The 11,720-nt window shown below is 42.1% G+C and overlaps 1 protein-coding gene across 2 annotated transcripts in view; it reads left to right on the top strand.

The window, feature by feature from the left end:
- Positions 1-805: 805 nt before the first annotated feature.
- Positions 806-11,720, top strand: part of TAOK3 (TAO kinase 3) — a 77,908-nt gene continuing 66,993 nt past the window's right edge. For both annotated transcript variants that reach the window (XM_051805285.1, XM_051805283.1), the window contains exon 1: positions 806-899. The gene's annotated coding sequence lies outside the window, so the exon portion shown is untranslated. The remainder of the gene's footprint in view (positions 900-11,720) is intronic.

The raw sequence follows: 11,720 nt of genomic DNA, 5'->3' as shown, positions 1-11,720 counted from the left end.
AGTGAGTCTGTTTCTGGAGAGAGGCAAACACTGTGCTCGCTTCCGACGTTAAACCTCATTTTTCCTTAATTTCAGTAAGTGATCTGCGGTTCTGCTGCCCAGAATCTGGCATAGAACCGAGCAGATTTATTTAGCGTTACCCTTGAACGTTGTGAGCATTTAAGCCAGATTTACAGGAACACAGTCACTGATGATTCATGTCGAGATGATGTTTTTCCTCCCTATAATGGAACATATGGGACTACGTAGCATATGGCGCTGCTGAAAATTGTTAAACGCGGAGCGCTGATTTATTACACAGCAAAAAGAGTTTGGGTTTTCAGTCTAACACTGAGCAGAAAGCTTGTAAACAGCTCTGGCTGCTGGTTTGTGTTGGGTGCACTACTGTGTCGGGTGGTAATTTCAAAGACTTCTTCTTTAAATGGAATTCCTCCCAAAGTTGTGTGTGTGCCTGCTTATTTTCTTATGGTTCAGTCTCGCTCTGTGGGATGACAGCTTGAAAAAAATTGAAATCCTTTCTCTCTTAGATGGGAAGCAGACATATTAAAATGTGTAAATAGTTTTCTTCCAGTCTTACTACCCAAAACACCTTCCTTCCATGTGTTGTTTTTTGGTTTTTTTCCTGTCTTTATGTGACTTCTGGATGGATTTTCTTTTCTGAGGCAGGGAGAGTAAGCAAACACACACCTTGATCCTTCCAGTGCACGAGGGAAAGTGGACTAAAGTGCAGCCACAGAGAACATAAATTCCAGTCACCTATTTCCTCGTGCCCTCCTACATTTCTGAACTATTCATCTTTCAGATGATTGCAATCTCCTCAGAGGAGGCATCGCTCCTGCTCTGGCTTTGCAGGTCCTGCTGCAGTTTAACTGAAGCTCCCAGGTGCTGTAGTCATACAGGTAATAAATAGTTGGTCATAAAAGTATCTTGATTAAGCTTTTTCAAAAATTACTTAAGCAGCAATGAGCCTTCATTTAAGCCTTAGAGTGGTGCTTGTGTCTGTCTTTTTTCCTCATGAAAAACTTAATTTATTTGTAAACATTAAAGCACTGGTTAAAACAGACTTTTTGCTAAATTGGGTACTACTTGTGTTAAGCCAAAGATACATAATATAAGAAAGAATATATATGCCCTTGTAACCTTCTAAGTTTTTGGCATACAATCAGATCAGTCTTATATATTTCTTCCTTGGTTTGTGACAATCTCCCTCTCAGTTCAGCATTTCTTCTGTGTCTCTGCTTCTTTTGCCTGGTTCAGGTAAATTTTCAGTGTGCTGTGTCCTTTAGAACTACAAAAACTATTTGACATCATTAAAACCCGCTGTTATTTAATAAAAGGAAGTAGTATCTGTCGTTGAGGGAATTAACTAATGACCTCTTGTTGCCATCGCCTTCAGGATCTTAGATCCTCCCTTTGCTTGCCTCATTCTTAGTCATAGATTGGAAAACAGACTTTTTTTTTCCCCTCCTCCCAAGTCTTGAGCAGTTTCTCAAGTTGAGATGAACTGATCTTTGACCTAAACCTTGTGGGGAAACCGAAGTAAAGAACAAAATCCCCTTCCACCTGCAGGATGTACTACTGTTATTAAAACTTACACAGCCTGTCAATTAACTCTAGTTCCCAGTCTTAACCTGTACACAGAGTACTTTTTTAAACAGTATTAGCCTAAATGAATTTTAATTTATAACGTTTTTCATCTTAACACTGGCTGTGGTGTCAGTTTTAACTCTTCAAAAGAGGGGGGAAAAACATTTCTTATCTGGAAAGTATGCGAGTGGCAGAGCAGATAAGATAATTGAGCCCTAAATGTGAGCTGGGATGGAAACAGGCTCTGTTGGGAGTCAGGTCTCATCTGCTGTGCCACAGTCTGGCAGTGCTTTAATGCATAATAATGCAGGGAATTTGGTCATCCTGGGGAGAATCACAGGGAATTTTGACTCTGCTGCTTTTGCATTTAAGAGACACGAGCCTTCAGCTCCAGTGTGAGATGCTCATGTTTTCATAGCCAGGAGTTTTCTGTCATCTGGGAAGGAGACAGCCAAAAATAGGAGGATTTTATGGCTCTCCTGCCTGTAACCACAGTTTGCTCTTAAAGTGATGAATAGAAATAAAAAAATGTTGCAACTTGTTGTTCCACTCAGGCGGTTGTTTCTCAAAATTTCTGGTGTGCTTTTTCATCCGTGATGTCTTTCCCTTGTGGAAGGATCCCCATGGAAGTTAACGAGTTTTCCATTTTCAGCTCTTCCCCTGAACTCAGAGTTCCTGTTGTGGTTGTACAGGTTGTGTTCAGCACTTGGTGATGGCCCACATGGGTGGGAGGGAGCAGGGCAGGTATCTAGAACCAGAATAAACCAGTAACTACTGCAATTCCTTTTTTACTACACGAAGTCTTTATTTTTCCTCTGTTTGCTTTAACTCTCCTTTTGCAGTTTTCAACTTGGTATTGTAGGGTTGCCTTACTAGAAAGTATCTAATTTAAAATGATGTTAGACTTACAGAATCAGACATAAGGGGCTTTTTGGTACAAAATCAATCTCGGGCTTAGTATTTTGCTGCAGGAAACGTAGACCAGGAGTTAGACCTGCTGCAGGTATTAAAGCTGTAATGCAGGAAAGGACCTGCTTCTTTGTAGCACCCTATGAACATGACATAAATCAAAATATATCTCACTTAGGCATTTGAGAGCTGCAAAAATGACGAGTAAATGTCTGATATGCAGTCAGAGCAGTTCAAATGATTAACTTGGATGAGTGCTCCAGATTTTATGTGTTTTGGGGACATTTTCTACCATGCAGGTTTCCAGCTGATTGTTACAGAGAGATTTCTGCCACTCTGACCATGGTGACTTGATCCCTTAAAGGAGCAGAAAGTTGCTGACTCAGACTTGTTTATTTTCTTGTTCCTGGCTACCTGAGTGTTTTAGAACAACACTGTTTGTATTTTTAGAGCAGTCCTACGTCTTTTTGATGTGCTGAGCTCAAACCAGAAGTGGTCAAATGAGATTGTGGTCTGATCTGCTGGACAGTCTGTACTGGATCCAGGCTCTGGAGACATCCAGAGAGGCAGAGGGACAGGAACTCCGGGATAGTGCCACGCAAGCTGGTGCTTGGAGCCCCAGGCTACCAGTGCAGCTCTGCTGGTGTTTAAGGTCAACTCCTTGCAAATATTACAGCAAGGCTTATATTCAAATTCTATTTATAAGACCAGACTAATTTCTTTCCTCATAATGATGGCCTTTTGGCTGATGACAGGGCTGGAATCTGGAAGATCTGGATTCTGTGTGCCAGTAGTCAGCTGTGTATCCACAGGGAAGTCGTTTGCCAGCTTTCTGCCTCAGTTTTTTTTTTTATCTGTATTTAAATGAGGAAAAAAAAAAAAAAGAAAAGCTGACTAATACCTGCCTCACAGGCTGTGAGAGCACAGTTAGTAGCCTCATACTGTGAGATCTTTGGAAAATGATGTAGGAATGTTCAAGGGGCTTATTATGGTTTAAAGTCCTGGCTATGAGAGAACTGGTTAAGCCTGGGTTATTGTTAGACCATTCATTAAGGAGCCTTAATAGCTGAAGCTCTGATAGTGGCTGTTCCTGGCTTCACCTGCAATTACCCCTGGTAGATCCAGGCTGCTGCAATTCCAGAGCTCTGGAGTGGTCTGGAGCAGAACTGGAGCATATGCAGTGATGTTTGAGTCTGCCTTGAGCACTCCATTCCCATTTCACGGCTGGTTTTGCATGCAGGTCAGGCCGTAGCCTAAGTGAATTTTGGCAGCTTAGCATTGTGATGATTACTTATTCTGCCACTAGTGAGCCCTTAGCACCTCCATGCCAAAAGAAATACCGTGTAATCAGCTGAATTTTTCCTGTATCTCTGCCTAACTCTTTTAATTTGCCATGCTTTCTCTTTGTAAACTGAACAACATGAAAAAAAACCTCTAAAAATGTATCAGGCAACAGAAATTTTAGCACTTAGTATTAAAAGGTGTAAACCAACTATTAAAAACCTCTTAATATTTGGTGATTTTCAAGTCCAGGTTTTTTGACAATCTGTGAAACTTTTGTGTGACTGCTCATTTTGTGTTTTGGTTTTTTTTTAAATTAATTTCATAGTGTGTTTAGTAAATATCTGTCAGAATTTTATCCCTTCTACCCACCACTATAATAAGTAGCTATACAAGAAAAGGAGAAGACCTCATTTTTGGAAAGAATAGATATAAATTTTTTTACCCAAACCAAATAGTCTAGTTAATCATTAGTAATAGTATCTTATTAAACTTTAATAACTTTCTTAAAATTCACACACTCACTTGAAAGTCAAGATTTGACAACTGTAGTCTAAATCCAGACATTTTTATTTATCTTTGCAGCTTCATCTCTTCATTATTATGTACATAAGCTTTTTTCTGTGTCTTGGCAGATTTGGAATGTATTGACTGACAGAAAAACAGAAACTTGGATTCCTATCAAAACACAGGGATTGAGGAGGTGGGGGTCAGGGACTGGGAGCAGGGAATGGATTGGTTGTGAATTTTAAATCAGGAGTCTGTAAATTAAGTGAATTTTAAGCTGATTTTAGTGCTGAATTGAAACCAGCTGCTCCTCCACCTCTCCTTTCTCCCACTGAGTTGTGTTGGCACAAACCTTTGTGCTGCCAGAGGGTGGTACAGATTAGGAAGCTGATCCAGCTGGGAAATAACCGTGTGCAGCAAAGCCAGTGGTCTGGAGATGGGAACAGACAGAGGTGGGAGGAGGATGGGGCTGGAAGGTGCAAACTTTTCCCTGGGGGAGTAGGGGCAGCACTGCTAAATTATACTGGGAGTACCTTTCTTAAAAACGTAAAAGAAACCAAACAAAACCCCTCCCATAGCACTGTTTGATTTCAGTTGATGAGTAAATGGGCGAGTTTCAGTTTCTGTTTGCTGGGCATTGGTTGGGTCCAGCAGCATTTGGGTTGTCTTGGGGAAGGCTCAAGTCAGCATTAACACATCCTCCTTTCACCTTTTGTGTTTTAACTTCTGTGGAGGTGAAAAGTTATTTCTTAATATTAAGTCCTATTTCTTCTTTCAAAGTGTGAGAATTACTTGCAGTTTATAACCAGGACCCTAAAGTTAGAAAAGGAAGTACCAATGCATATTAATTGTCTACAAATAGACTGTTTCCTTAATACAAATGAGGGAAGTTTGTTTGCTTTTTTTCTTTAGGAAGATCATTATTTTGGGTAAGCAGTGCAGCACAACAGAAGTGTTTCTGAGCACTGCTGAACCCACCTGGCTTCCAAAGCCACCCAGGGAATTTGTGGTGGATGTGCAAAGAGTAAAACATCTCAGTTAGGGAACATTTGGCTCCTGGTGGCAGGACCTCCCCATCCAGAGAGCGTTTGCAGCTGCTGTCAGTGAAGTTGTGGGTAAGGGCCTCGAGGGTGTGGAGAGAGGAAGTCAAAAAACTTTCATGTTTCTGATCTCTGAACAAAGGGGACGCTTAATTGGCATCACCATTGCTAAACGAAGAACTCCTGCAAAGCTGAACACTTGAGTGCCTGGATGGAACCCCCCCTGTGTCCTGTGCTTTTGTATTCCTGCAGCTCAGTAGCTGGGCAGGAGATGGTGAGGTTGTGTAGGTGAAGAGTTACCACTGGTGGTGGGGCCTGGCAGAAGGAACTTCCTACTGCTGACGTCTCAGAACCACAACTGTTTGCTGCCACTATAAGCAGCAGGGGGATGTCGGGCAGGATCTGCCTCCCCAGCTGAGAAAACAGATGCAAAGCTCGTTGCCTTAATGAATTAGGGGATGGCTGAGCTTGGGGTCTGCCCTGGTTGGGGGAGATGTGGTGGTTGGGTTGGTTTGGTTTTGAAAGAACAGGGTGTTTAACCACCAAGGAGCAAAAGCCTGGTGTTAACTGGTGGCCAGGGAGCTGCGTGCTGGTGCAACAGGGAAGGTTTTGGTTCCTGTTTGGGGATGTGGCACACCCTGCCCAGGCTGCAGGTACTGTTCCCTCTGGAGGGGGATAATACAAGCTCTATGACCTGGAGCCATCTCCTGAGCTAAGTGGGTTTTTATTGGTCTTTTTAGTGTCACGGCACCAGGAGACCAAAACTTGTTATTTTTTAATTTTGATTCCATAAACTGGCCCGTGATTTATTCTGTCTTCTCAGGGGAAAGGCTGTATGTAACATACAGGGGTTTTATTGTTCAAGAACTTTTGTGCTGCCTTTTGTTAGGGCAGGTGAGGGGAGGACACTTTTCCTTTTTACTGGGAGCTTCCAAATATTTTGTAGCATCTTTGCTGCTTTTGTGTTAGACCACCTTTGAAAGGGGCATCTACACAGTTGAGTTTTACTTTTACATTTTCCTACATTACCTTTGATTTTTCTCCTTCCCCCACTATCACTATCCTCCTTTATGTTTTATGTGCAAAAACTGAACATCAAATACACCTGAATGTTCTCCTTAAAAGCTTGCATGTTCAGGGGTTTGATCCCTGTTACTGGCACAGCAGCACTATAAATGAACATGCTGATGTTCTACAGTGAGATTGGGGGAAAAAAAATTATCTAATGAGACACTGGGGTGGAGGGAGCAAACCTCAGAAAGGAAAATTGCTTTTCTGTTTTATGAGCAGTCAAAATATTTTGGAATTAAAAGCGAAATTGAAGCTGAGTAAATTGATTTTTTCTTTTTTCTTTTTTTTTGAACCACTTAGAGCTTATTTTATGTAATTACTGAGGCGTGACTTTAAATTCTGGGCAGGACTTTGTGGCTTGTTAGCATTGAGTTGAGCTTCTGATGTTGCAATGAAGAAGGAAGTGAGCACGTGTCTGCCTGGGGAAGGGGAGAGAGAAGCACTTCTGCCTGCCTGCCCAAGGTGGGATTTGCAGCTGGCTGGGTATTTTTAGCTTCAAACCACCTCATTGTGAATGTGAATTTTGGTGGTTTTTTTTTTTTTTTTTTAATCAGAATGTTTGGTAAAGTAATCTGTCGGTTACTGTTTTGAAGGGTTTTTTTTTTCATACCGAAATGCACAAAACAGATGAATTCTTCTTCCTAATTTTATTCATCAAAGGGTTTTTTTTATTCTTAAGGGTTTTTAAAGCTCTGAAGCTGGTGTGATGCATTTCACAAGTATCTCTATCTGCTGTTGGCTTTTGCAGTTGGGCACCCATAGCTGAGGATGTTGGCATAGTAGGGATTGCAGGGAGGGGTGAGGCTTAATCCATCAGCCTCTGTATCCTCTGTGTTTCTCCAGCTTAATTAAAGGAAAAAAAGAGGGAAAAATAGTGGATCTGATTTTGCTCTTTTGTGTTTATGAGGACTTTTTTGTGGGAGGGAGAGGCAAAAGACACCAGCAGTTTCCATGGGTGTGTTTTCCAGTCACTTGCTGGAGCAGTGATTCACGTGAGTTTAGTTGTTCACCCTGGCCTGAGGCGAGACATATAGAATGTTTCCATTTTAAGCTCTTCAGCACAATGGATGAATAAACTCACCCTTCCAATGTTGACTTTTGCCACAGTGGGTGAGCTTTCCTCCCCGGGATCTCTCTGTTTTGCTGCACTGGGTCTGAAATATTTGCCCTCTGGAAACTCCTGGTGTGCCACCGGAACGCCCGTGGAAGAAAATGTTCTGACCATTATGCTGCAGGGTTGCTGATCTCAAACTGCACTGTTAAAAAGAACAAGTTTTCTGAAGGCACACAGTGATGTTTTCTTGGCTCCCTACCTCTTCCCCCCCCCATATCAGATGCTCTTAAATGCCACCAAAATTCAGCAATCCCTGGGTCAAGCGCATTTGCTGCAGCATTAATAGTGCTTGTTCCAACTTCCATAAAGAAAATTAAGGAAGTTTTTAATAAATGGAAGCCTGCCCCAGGAAGTACCACACAAGCAGTAGTAGAATGGACTTTTTACGCCAAGGAATATTCTTCAGCCTTTGGTAACTAGAGATTAGTTAGCTGGGGATCCTGAGCTGTCTCCTGGTCTTTGGTCAGACTACCAGCTGCAGGAATTGTGTTCCTGCCCTTTGTGAGGAATAGCTGTTCCCTTTAGGAAGGGGAAAGCTCTCTGTGTCCAGGGGAAGGCCCCTGCTGTAATTTTGGGAGTGAAAGAGCAGAGGGTAGGTATGGTTCATGGTAACCTTTAATAAACAGCGTGGTGCTCACATGGCAGTGAAATGCTGCCCTGGTTGTGTACGAGGGCACGGAGTTTTGAAATTATTTTTATAGTGCCTTAAACTGTCTCTTATTGACTCAGTTTGGCTGTAAAAATCTGAAGACTTATGATCTAAAGCAAGCTTCCTTTTACTGGCAGATCAGGTGTATCTTAGAGGTCAGTTTTTCCTCTGTTACCAGAACACTTCTGTTGATCACGAAGGATCTGCTGCTCTCGCTGTGGTTTTCTTTCCCCAAGGAGCATTTCACTCACTGAGCTCCTGTTTGGGCTCAGTTTGCTGGTGTTTGTGGTGGCCCTTTCACATTTTCTGCTTGGAAATTTAGAGTGTCTGATTGGAAATAAGACAGACCTGATGGGGAATGCTTCCAATGACTGGTGGAATAAACCCACTGTGGAAGGAGGGGCAGGGCTAAGAGACATTTGCAGGGTGAAGAGGCATTTCCAGGCTGATCATGGCAGACGTTTGTGTAACTGTCTAAATTCCTTGTTGCTTTTCCAGAATCTTTATATAGTAATCTGGGCATATTCCACTGTTTTCAGAGGCAGCTTTAAAGTTTTGTCCTCCCTCTTAAATTAGATGCCAAATTATGCATTTACTGAATTGAATCAAGAAACCTCTGAGGGTTCAAGTGGAAATCTTGAGCCCATGTGTAAGGCTGCCAAATTTATCTGCTGAGGTGTGTAACTTAGAGCAGGTAGTTAAGGAGCTCTGCTGCCTGATTTAAAGCCAGGTCCCAAACCATACCAGAAAGCAAACCAAATTCTGCTGTGCAATATGTTAGAAAAGCTTTTGAGTATTAGAACACTTGCTGGGCTGCAGTTAATTTTAATTAAGATATATCTTTAATTGGCTGTCAGAATTGTGCCTCAGATGATTTGGAGGGTTTTTCTTTTTATGCTGGTCAGCTTATTCCTTGTCCTTAGAGTGCTTGGGCTCTGTGTGTCCCTGTTTGGGAAGACAGTTGAGCCGTTTGAAGGCCACGTTGGTGTCTGTGCAGCCTTTAAAATCTGTCAGGTTTGTTGAGTGTTTGCCTTGGGTTACCCTTTGAGATTTACAGTTTGTTTTGACTGTTACTTTATCTCACTTCGTCAGTAAGTCCAGTCTCTTCTGGCCATGAGTGATAGGATGGGAGGATTAGGATGTTCTGGGAGCCTGTGCTTGGAATGCTGCGCTCCAGGGTGTGTACTTGGATTCTTTTTTCCCTTAGTCTTTGTGTCGAATGTATGATTGAAAGAGCTGTAAAGTTATCATGATTATATAAATGAATTAGATGGTTAAATGTTTTAATAATTCAGATATGAAATGACCTTGCTGCTTGTACTTCTTTTGGTGTTTTGGGGTATTGGCCCATCTTTGGTGACTAAACAATCCAGTGTTCTGCTCTTGCACAGTGAAGGGGCTTCCACTGCTCAGCTCATTTATTAGTTTTTAAGCTTGATCCTGACATTTCACTTTCGGATTTGGGAACTGTTTTACACTGCAGACACAAAATAAAGTCTAATGAAGTTTAATGGTCATATTTTTACAGTATGGTGGTTGGTTAATAAACAGCCCCATGGCAGTTTGGGGGTGTTTGTGTTATTCTGAACAGGCTGTGGGAATGGTTCTGTCTTCCTGACTCACACTTATATAGCAGTAATGGACATGAAATGGTTTTTAAAACCACTTAAACATGTCAGTGCTCAAGTTCAGCTGTTTACCAGAGCTGTGAATGAAGCAGTGCTGAGAGCTGGGGGTCTCTGTATTGAAGAATTCATACAGATGTACTTCAGGGTGGGTTGCTGGTTTTTAAAGAAGCATTTCGAAGCTATACATGTTCTGTGTGTGTATAATGGGGTAGCTGAATCATACTCCATGGCAAAGAGCATTTTAAATCTACTTATTCATCCAGTGCCAGCACAGGTAAAAATCTTTGGATCCTCCCTTTGTCCTGACCAGGTGAATGCAGGGCTTCAGCAGAAGGTTCCTGATGCCTGTGAGTGTAATTCAGCCAGGTCTTAAGGGTGAGAACAGAGTCAGGCTGAACTCCTTCTGCATCCCATAAAGGCCCCTCAGGGATGCTGTGCTTCGTGAGCACTGTCAGCTGAAAGCCAAATTGGGGCAGCCAGGTCACTGCACGGGTTCTGCAGATGTTCCTGGGCTGGAGCTTCTGGCCATGAGTGACCTCATGTGCCCAGCAGCCCTGAACGTTGGGAAGCACCGCCGGATCCTGAGCCTCCTTGGCTTTGGAAAATCAGTTCATGCAGTTCCTGGGAGCAGCAGTGCTGCACTTGTCTCCCATCAAAAATTAAGCTGCTTAGAAGCCACAGTTTTTAATCTTTATGGAGAAGGAAATAGGAGCATTGCAAGCACACCTTATATAATGCCTATAATTACTTAAATTATAAACTCCTGGGCATACAGTTGGCACTTCACTGGAAAGGTGACACATGACAAGGGCCATTTTGCTGAGCAGGTTTCCTGGAGCAGCTGCCTGTGAGTTGTTCTTCAGACTCCCAGAGATCTCTCTGACAAATCTGGTTTGGTTTGTGATTAAATAGTGCTTCCTGTAGCATAACTTGAAATATGTTAGGGCAGATTTTGGCCATTGTATGCATTGGCCCGTCTGTGCACTTTCCTGTGGCTTCAGGGAATTTGGATTTGTGTTTTTTGGAAAGCAGGAGGGACCTGGGATTTGAATGGATTTACATACGTAGAAGTTTTGGTTATTACATTCAGATTTTATATCTTTATCTCATCTTTGTAGCACTGATTGCAGCCTGAAACAAGATATTGTGTATGTTTATATGCTTGTGTTGATTATCTTTTGACTCTGCTTTGGTATTGAAGGAATGCTGCTTTGCAATTGAAGGCCATGTGTCTGAAAAGTGAAGAAATACTGATGAAATTTATATTCTTCTTCAGAACTAAAACCAGCTATGATTGCTGCAGTGGTGGTCTGTCCTTTACTTCATTGCTACCCCCTGTGGTGATCTGGTATTTTGGCACAAACCCTTAATGTATTATAAATATTTGCAAAAAAATCCAGCTGCTTCACAGCAGGTGATACCTGAAAATCTCCTGATCAGGGATCTTTTAAAGAAAATTCAGTGTCTGGGGGAAAAAAAATCATAGGCTATGTCTGCTGGCAGGGGGGTCCTGTTGGGAAAAGCTGTGTGTGTTCTTACAGTCAACATTTATCACCTGATACAGAGGACTTGTTTATGCCACTGATTTCAGAATAAGCAACTTTTATAATGGACTCAACAGCACCACAGACTATTGAAATGGAGTGCCACGTTTAGCTGAGCTATGTGAGAATATATATTTAAGCTCATGCTTGGAGAAGTTCATTGTCAGTATAAATGTTGCAGATAAATGGGTGATGTCACACTTGACAGAAAGTTCTTGTGCTAAGAGAGCTGAAGACTGGGCTGGGGTTGCACAGGGAGCCTGCATGAGTCTGGGGTCATTCTCAGTAAAATTAAACTTTCTTGTGGACTGTTAGTGGGATAGCAAATAGTTTTTTGTCCTCAAACTTAGGACTTGGAGCTCTCTTTGCAGTCACCTCCCTGGTGAAAAA

The sequence above is a fragment of the Manacus candei genome, unplaced genomic scaffold, assembly GCF_025592945.1.
Source record: "Manacus candei isolate 608988 ecotype Guabito, Panama unplaced genomic scaffold, ASM2559294v1 h1tg000064l, whole genome shotgun sequence".
Classification (NCBI taxonomy): Eukaryota; Metazoa; Chordata; class Aves; order Passeriformes; family Pipridae; genus Manacus; species Manacus candei.
The sequence above is the reverse complement of the archived record's forward strand: the minus strand, read 5'-3'. Positions and strand labels throughout refer to the sequence as shown.